We start from the raw sequence: 7026 nt of genomic DNA on the forward strand, positions 1-7026 counted from the left end.
TGAGCTTCTTCCAGTGAATTAAGTCATCAAGTCTGTAGACGAACAATGTTACTTAATCCTTTGACATATGTTACTATGAGAGATCTCTCTGACGATAGAACCACTATTTACTTGTTACATCCTTATTTGAGTTGAGTTAAATCCTCGAATAAACAAATAGGCTATGACATATGCCTTTCAATCAAGGTACGACCTGTAGCCAAGAAAGGTCTTCCCAAGATTATGGGAATCTTCTTATCTTCCTCGAAATCCAAAATGACAAAGTCTGCAGGGAAGAAGAGCTTATCCACCTTTACTAACACGTCATCCACGATGCCTCGTGGGTATGTAATAGAACGATCATCCAATTGTAGAGACATGTAGGTGGGCTTTGGATCAGGCAAATTCAACTTTTTGAAGACAGACAATGGCATCAGATTGATGCTTGCTCCCAAATCATACAGGCATTTTTCTAAAGACAACTTGTCGATGGTGCAAGGAATGGTGAAGCTACCTGGATCTTTAAGCTTTGGAGGTAATTTTTGTTGCAGCACAGCACTGCACTCTTCCGTTAGAGCAAAGGTATCAAGGTCATCCAGTTTCACCTTCTTTGAAAGAATACTCTTCATGAATTTTACATAACTAGGCATTTGCTCTAGAGCCTCAGCAAAGGGTATGTTGATCTGAAGTTTCTTGAACACCTCCATAAACTTACCGAACTGTTTATCTAATTTTTGTTGTTGCAATCTCTTAGGGAAAGGTGGTGGATAATAGAGTTGTTTCTCCCCTGTATTACCCTCAGGCAGAGTGTGTTCAACAGTAGTCTTCCTTGGTTCCGCCGCTTTCTCCTTTTGCTTCTCTTCTTCATCAACAACTTCAGCTTCTCCATCTTTCGCTTTTTCAGCATCAGCAACTTTTCCAGACCTTAAGGTGATAGCCTTTACTTGCTCCTTAGCTTCCTTCCTGCCTGACACTTCAGTATCGCTGGGAAGTGTGCCAGGTTAACAATTGAGCACAACATTGGCTAATTGACCGATTTGATTTTCCAAGGTTTTGATAGAAACAGCCTGACTTTTGCACAACAGCTTGAGCTCTTCGAAATCAGTACTAGAAGGTGCAGCAGCACCTCCTTGTTGAGGATATGATTTCCTTTGAGCATAATGTTGTGGTTGCTGGAATCCAGGTGGATTAAACTGCTTACTGATAGGCTGCTGATATGGTTGTTGAACAGCATTCTGATTATTACTCCAGCTGAAATTGGGATGATTTCTGTTGTTAGGATGATAAGTAGCTGGCACAAGCTGCTGCGGTCGCTGATAATTGTTCACATACTGAACAGATTCATTCACAAGAGAACACTAATCCGTAGGATGAGAGCCTGCACAAAGCTCACGGACCATAGCTATCTGATTGACTCCATAGTTGGCTAAAGAATCGACCTTCAAAGACAGCGCTTGGAGCTGCGCTGCAATAGCTGTAGCTGCATCAACTTCCAGAATACCTGTTACCTTCCCAGGCATCATCCTTTGAGTTGGGTTTTGATGCTCATTTGCAGCCATAGTTTCAATAAGATTATAAGCCTCAGTATAGCTTTTGGCCCACAAGGCGCCTCCAGCTGCTGCATCGAGCATGGGCCGAGATTGGGCCCCCAAACCATTATATAAACCAGTGATCACCATCCAGTCAGGCATACCATGATGTGGACACTTTCTCAACATCTCCTTGTAGCGCTCCCAAGCTTCGCACATAGATTCTGTTGGTTGCTGCGCAAACTGAGTAAGAGCACTCCTCATAGCCGCAGTCTTCGCCATTGGATAGAACTTCACCAGAAACTTTTGCGCAAGATCTTGCCAAGTAGTAATGGACCCAGCTGGTTCAGAATGTAACCAGTCCTTAGCTTTATCCCTCATAGAGAATGGGAAAAGCCTCAGCTTGATAGCCTCATCAGTCACACCATTATATTTGAAAGTACTACAGATCTCGAAAAAATTCATGATATGCATGTTGGGGTCTTCAGTCGCAACACCTCCGAAAGAAACATAATTTTGCGCCATCTGAATAGTGCCCGGCTTGATTTCAAAAGTATTAGCCAGAATAGCCGGATGAAGAATGCTTGACTGAATGTCATTAATTTTAGGCCAAGAAAAGTCCATATGAGCTGGATCTGCTGCTGGATCTATACGATCACCCATGATTACTGGTTCATTCTGCTCACTCTCTTTATCCAAATCCGCAAAACCTATCTTCTCCGGAATATCAAGAACTGAGTCTGTCTCCTCAGTCATATCTAAAGTTCTCTTGCAAGTGCGAGAACGTGTTTGCATAAACGCTCGCTAGAGTACCTGAAACACAACCGGAATCAATAAGTAACACGTCTTAATCAATGAGTCCTAATGACCACTGATGGCAAGTACATAAACTAAACAAATACGCCGAGTCCCCGACAACGGCGACAAAAACTTGTTAGGGCGAAAATACGTGCAAATAATTCACGTAAGTATACGCGTTCGCAAGTAATATAGAATAAATTCTAGTTCATTCCCACAGAGACTCAGACTAATTATGTTCAATTAACACTTACTCACCAATGTATGATTACTTATCAATGTCAAGACAATAACACTTAAATTTGATTAACTAATTATTAACTACAATTAACTACGAGAATTAAACACTTAATTGACACTTGAATTAACAATATTAAACACACATGAGATCATAACTTCATTACTACTTCATTCAATAGTTATCGTTATTACCTTAGCATGTGACGGTGATGATATTAAGAGAACAACACGAAACTGATAAAAACCAACTTTTGTTGTACTAATACCATTCTACCAAACATCCACAATCAAGATAGAAGTTGAATAGGCATCAACTATGTTGAGACCCTATATGTCTACATAATTTGACAACATAATGATTTAAGCACAAGTTGTTCTTTATGATTACACAGGGCAAGTAAAACGGTTAGAGTTACCCACTAATCATGCATACACATACATGAACCTATGCTAGCATGGCAAGTTCTAAACCTCAAGATCCACCGTCGCTTCACAGGAGATTAACAGACTATCTTATATGTTCGCGACGCACATTAGATGAATAAGCACAACCTATTTTAGATATCATACAATCATCACACACTAAGGTATTAAACAACTAACTAAAAAAATCCATAGTAAATCCGTTATGACCCGATGATCATGATTAGCCCATGATAGAACTCATCGTCACCATGGGTTCATATGAAAATATGATAATACACACAATATAAACTAATAAAAATACTTATTAAAACCAGAGTACGTCACAAGAGTAATAAGGTTCAAAGTAAAGAAAACTAGCATCCACTGATACAACGAATAAAAGAATCACAAGAAAACGTATGCTTCATCTTCTTCGTTGCGATGTGCTAAAACGGTCTTCCTCCTTCTCTCCTTGCTCCTTGCTTGATACCACCCTTCTGCGAAATGTCTCTGAGAACTACTTATATAGAAACCCACAAGAACCAGCCGTCTCAGAAGTCCATCAGAATAAGGATTATAAAATTCAGTATTAAAATTTTCGTCCCTGAGCGGCCGCCCCAGATTCCTGAGCGGGCGCCCAAGCTCCTAGGTGGCCGCCCCAGCATCCTGAGCGGGCGCCCAAGCACCTTCTGGAAAATTCTAAGTTCTGCTCCTGATTTTGCTATGTTCTACCACCAACTTTCCACAACCAATGCCACACACTTCCCTAGGGTTATTTCTGATGAATTCTTCCTACATACGCAAGTTATACCCTGAAATGTAAAAACACTAGAAAAATGCATCAAATACACAAAATACTTGATTTCAAGAAATCAATTCAAGCCATTATAAGACGTTCTAAGTGGTATAAAATGCCACTTATCAGATGGCTAAAGTGATTTTCCTTGCAGGTACAACTGGATTTTGGAGCTATGAGAGGAGCGATACACTTGTGAGAATGAGTATAAACACGAGTGGAGAGAAGAGTGAAACACTTGTGAGGTACACAAAACAGAATCACACACTCACAGTGAGGAAGAAAGAGAAACACCATATCCCATTCCCTATCCCTAAACAGTGGTTCTTGATACTTCGGGTCTCGAATCTGTTTATGATTGGAACCTAACTCTTAGGGACCTAACATTTACAGACTGGATTAGAATACTTCGGGATCGAACAAGTTGGGAGCTAACAATTGGTAACAATCGGTGATCTAACAGTGGGAGGTATAAGGAGTTGGGAAGATTGGTGAACATGATGATCAACAGTGAAGTCATACTTATAGCATTTAAAGGAACATGGTTGATCAGACTATGACTTGTTATTTCTTTTCCAACCAAGTGAAATATTAGAACTTCTTCAGACAATGGCATAAATTTCTTCTCTTAGGGGGAGATAAAACCTTAAGTCATAGTTTGGAGGATTCCTCAACTAAGGGGGAGAAATAGCAGGGAGGAGGAAAAAGGTAAAGCACATGTACACTACACCATATCATTGTTGTTTGTAACTACGGATCATATTGTATAAGAGAGGTGGTAAAACACAAGGTGATATTCTAGTAATCAGAAGAAGTGGTTTGGTTCATCACTATTCTTCATAAGGGGAGAAGCTGTTTTCCAAAAGGGGAGTACCATTAGTTCTTATCTACGGATCATATTGTACGAGAGAGGTGGTAGACGAAGGTGATCTCCTTTAAGCAGTTGATTCTCATAGGGGAGAAGCAAAAGAGATATGCGCTTCTCAACAGGAAATGTGGTTGTACAAAAGAAGTTGTTGATGATTACTACAAGACTGAGAAGTGTTATATGGAAGAGATTTGAAGAACCACGGAAATGAAGATGAAACTACTTGAAGATCTGTTCAATGCTAAAGGAACAAGCATCTTTCATTTCAGTTACTCTAGAAATCTGGAGATGCAGTATTTGATCCAGATATCCGGTAACAGTATTTACAAGTCCTGGTACATTACTTTTTCTAGTTGTTAGTGAAAGAGATATGTCCTAAGTCCAATCATGTATAAGGATTTAGGAATAACTTTTATGTAATATGTTTTGATTTCATTGATATTAATAAAAGGCTTGTTTTGTTTTTATTGCGGGCTCTATCTATTTAAATGTTTAAATAAGATATACCACAGTTTAGAGTAAAGCTTTTTATGGATTGTGATGCAATCATAATAATGAGACCTAAAAGATGATAACTCTAAACTTAAATAGTTCCTGGTCGTAGGATTACTAACTGGTAATTAATAATATGCAAAGATCGGTACATACTATGCTTGCTTCATTATGAAGGATGTCTGTTCTTATAGACATTTGTGTGGTGACACTATAGCTAGTATGTAGGTGCTTATTATAGAATAAGTTCACTGAACATGACTCACACAGCTGAACAACTGATGGAGTTCACTCACGTGTCAGTAGTTGTTCACATAGTGATAGTTGTACAAGTATCCTTAGACTTGAGGTCATCATAGTCATCTTGTGTATACTGAACCATGCTTTGGTTTAGTTCTTAGTCTCAAGGGACAATTATAAGGGCTCTACTGGGTATAGGAATTTGTACACGAAGATAGTGTATGATCAATAAAGGATCTACCCCTTCCAGTATAGGAAGAGAATGTTCAATGTTGATCCACTTATGTTAGTTCAGGAATCTCTGGCCAGAGTGAATGAAATTAGAAAGGAGTTTCTAATTTACATTAAATAGAACTAAGCATAGTGAATGGGAAAGCAAGTGATTAAATAAGATAGGCTTGACACAAGTTCCATGCCTTGTATTTAATCGTGACATTGCAGGGTAGAAGGAATTAATTGTACGGTAACTACTCACTGAATAGGTTCTTATTATTCTAAGCAGTGAATTCGTATTATCCGGATAGTCGCGATATGCTGAGAAGTATCCCTCACGATGTAGAATAAATATGATTAATTAATTAATCATATTTAATGAATTAGAGAATTTATATAAATATTGATAAAATAGTTTTATTATTATTTATTTCTACTACCGGCTTAATATTGAACCTACAGGGTCACACCATAAAAGAGAATGATTTAATGGTGGAGAAATTAATTAATAATGGCAGATAATTATTTATTTATGAAATAAATAATTAATTGGAAAATTTAATAATTGATTAAATGAGATTAAATTGATTATAAATTAATTAAAAAAAAGTTCTTAATATTATTAATTAAGAATTTAATTTTTGGAAATTAAATCAAGTGAGAGAATTATTTCTAAAGTGTTTAGAAAAAGGATTAATAATTAAAAGGTGTTTTAATTATTAGTGAGAATAATAAAGGGTTAATAATAATAATATTTTATGGGAAAATTTTCAGCTGAAAATTTTGCCTATAAATATACTATTATTGACCCTATTTTTGCCTCAACCGAAAAGATTTACAAAACCCTAATTCTCTCCATCTCCTCCTCCTTCATTACATCGTTTTCTTGGTGGATACCGGTGGAGTACTTCACACTTGAGGAACAGCTGCTAAGGATCTCCGTTCCTCATTTTTTGGATCGCCATTAAAGACCTCCATCTTCTTTCCATTAACAAAAACCTTCTTAAGGTTAACATACTGAACTACGAATTAAATATTATTTTTCGCATGGATCCTGCGGAGGGTTTCGGTTTTTTTTAAGATTTAAATTTACGTTTTCGCTGCGTTTATGTGCTAAAAACCCTTCAATGGCATCAGAGCTACTTGCGAAAAAATTTTAATTCATTTATGTGTTTAACTATTTTCGATATATGAGCATGTACGTGATTCGCCATGATTTGATGTTGATATAATATGCTTATATATGTATTGTTTTAAATATATGATATTCATGTGAGTTTTATAATCATAAGATGATTATGTAATCTGTATATACTGATATATACATGATTTATGTTTATTCTAATTATGAGAATCATATTAGATACGGATTTTGAATTGGCTGCTGCAGATTTGCTGAAATCTGGGTCTGGTGTCCGATTTACGCAAACGAATACCCTATTCCATAGGTAAACGAGCGTCTGAAC

At 37.3% G+C, this 7026-nt stretch overlaps 1 non-coding gene across 1 annotated transcript; it reads left to right on the forward strand.

Annotated features, from left to right (window-relative positions):
• Positions 1-1668: 1668 nt before the first annotated feature.
• On the forward strand, positions 1669-1775 carry LOC141709883 (small nucleolar RNA R71). The gene has a single exon (XR_012570437.1). It is a non-coding gene; the product is annotated as a small nucleolar RNA R71 (small nucleolar RNA).
• Positions 1776-7026: the final 5251 nt, after the last annotated feature.

This window comes from Apium graveolens, chromosome 2 (assembly GCF_009905375.1).
Source record: "Apium graveolens cultivar Ventura chromosome 2, ASM990537v1, whole genome shotgun sequence".
NCBI lineage: Eukaryota > Viridiplantae > Streptophyta > Magnoliopsida > Apiales > Apiaceae > Apium > Apium graveolens.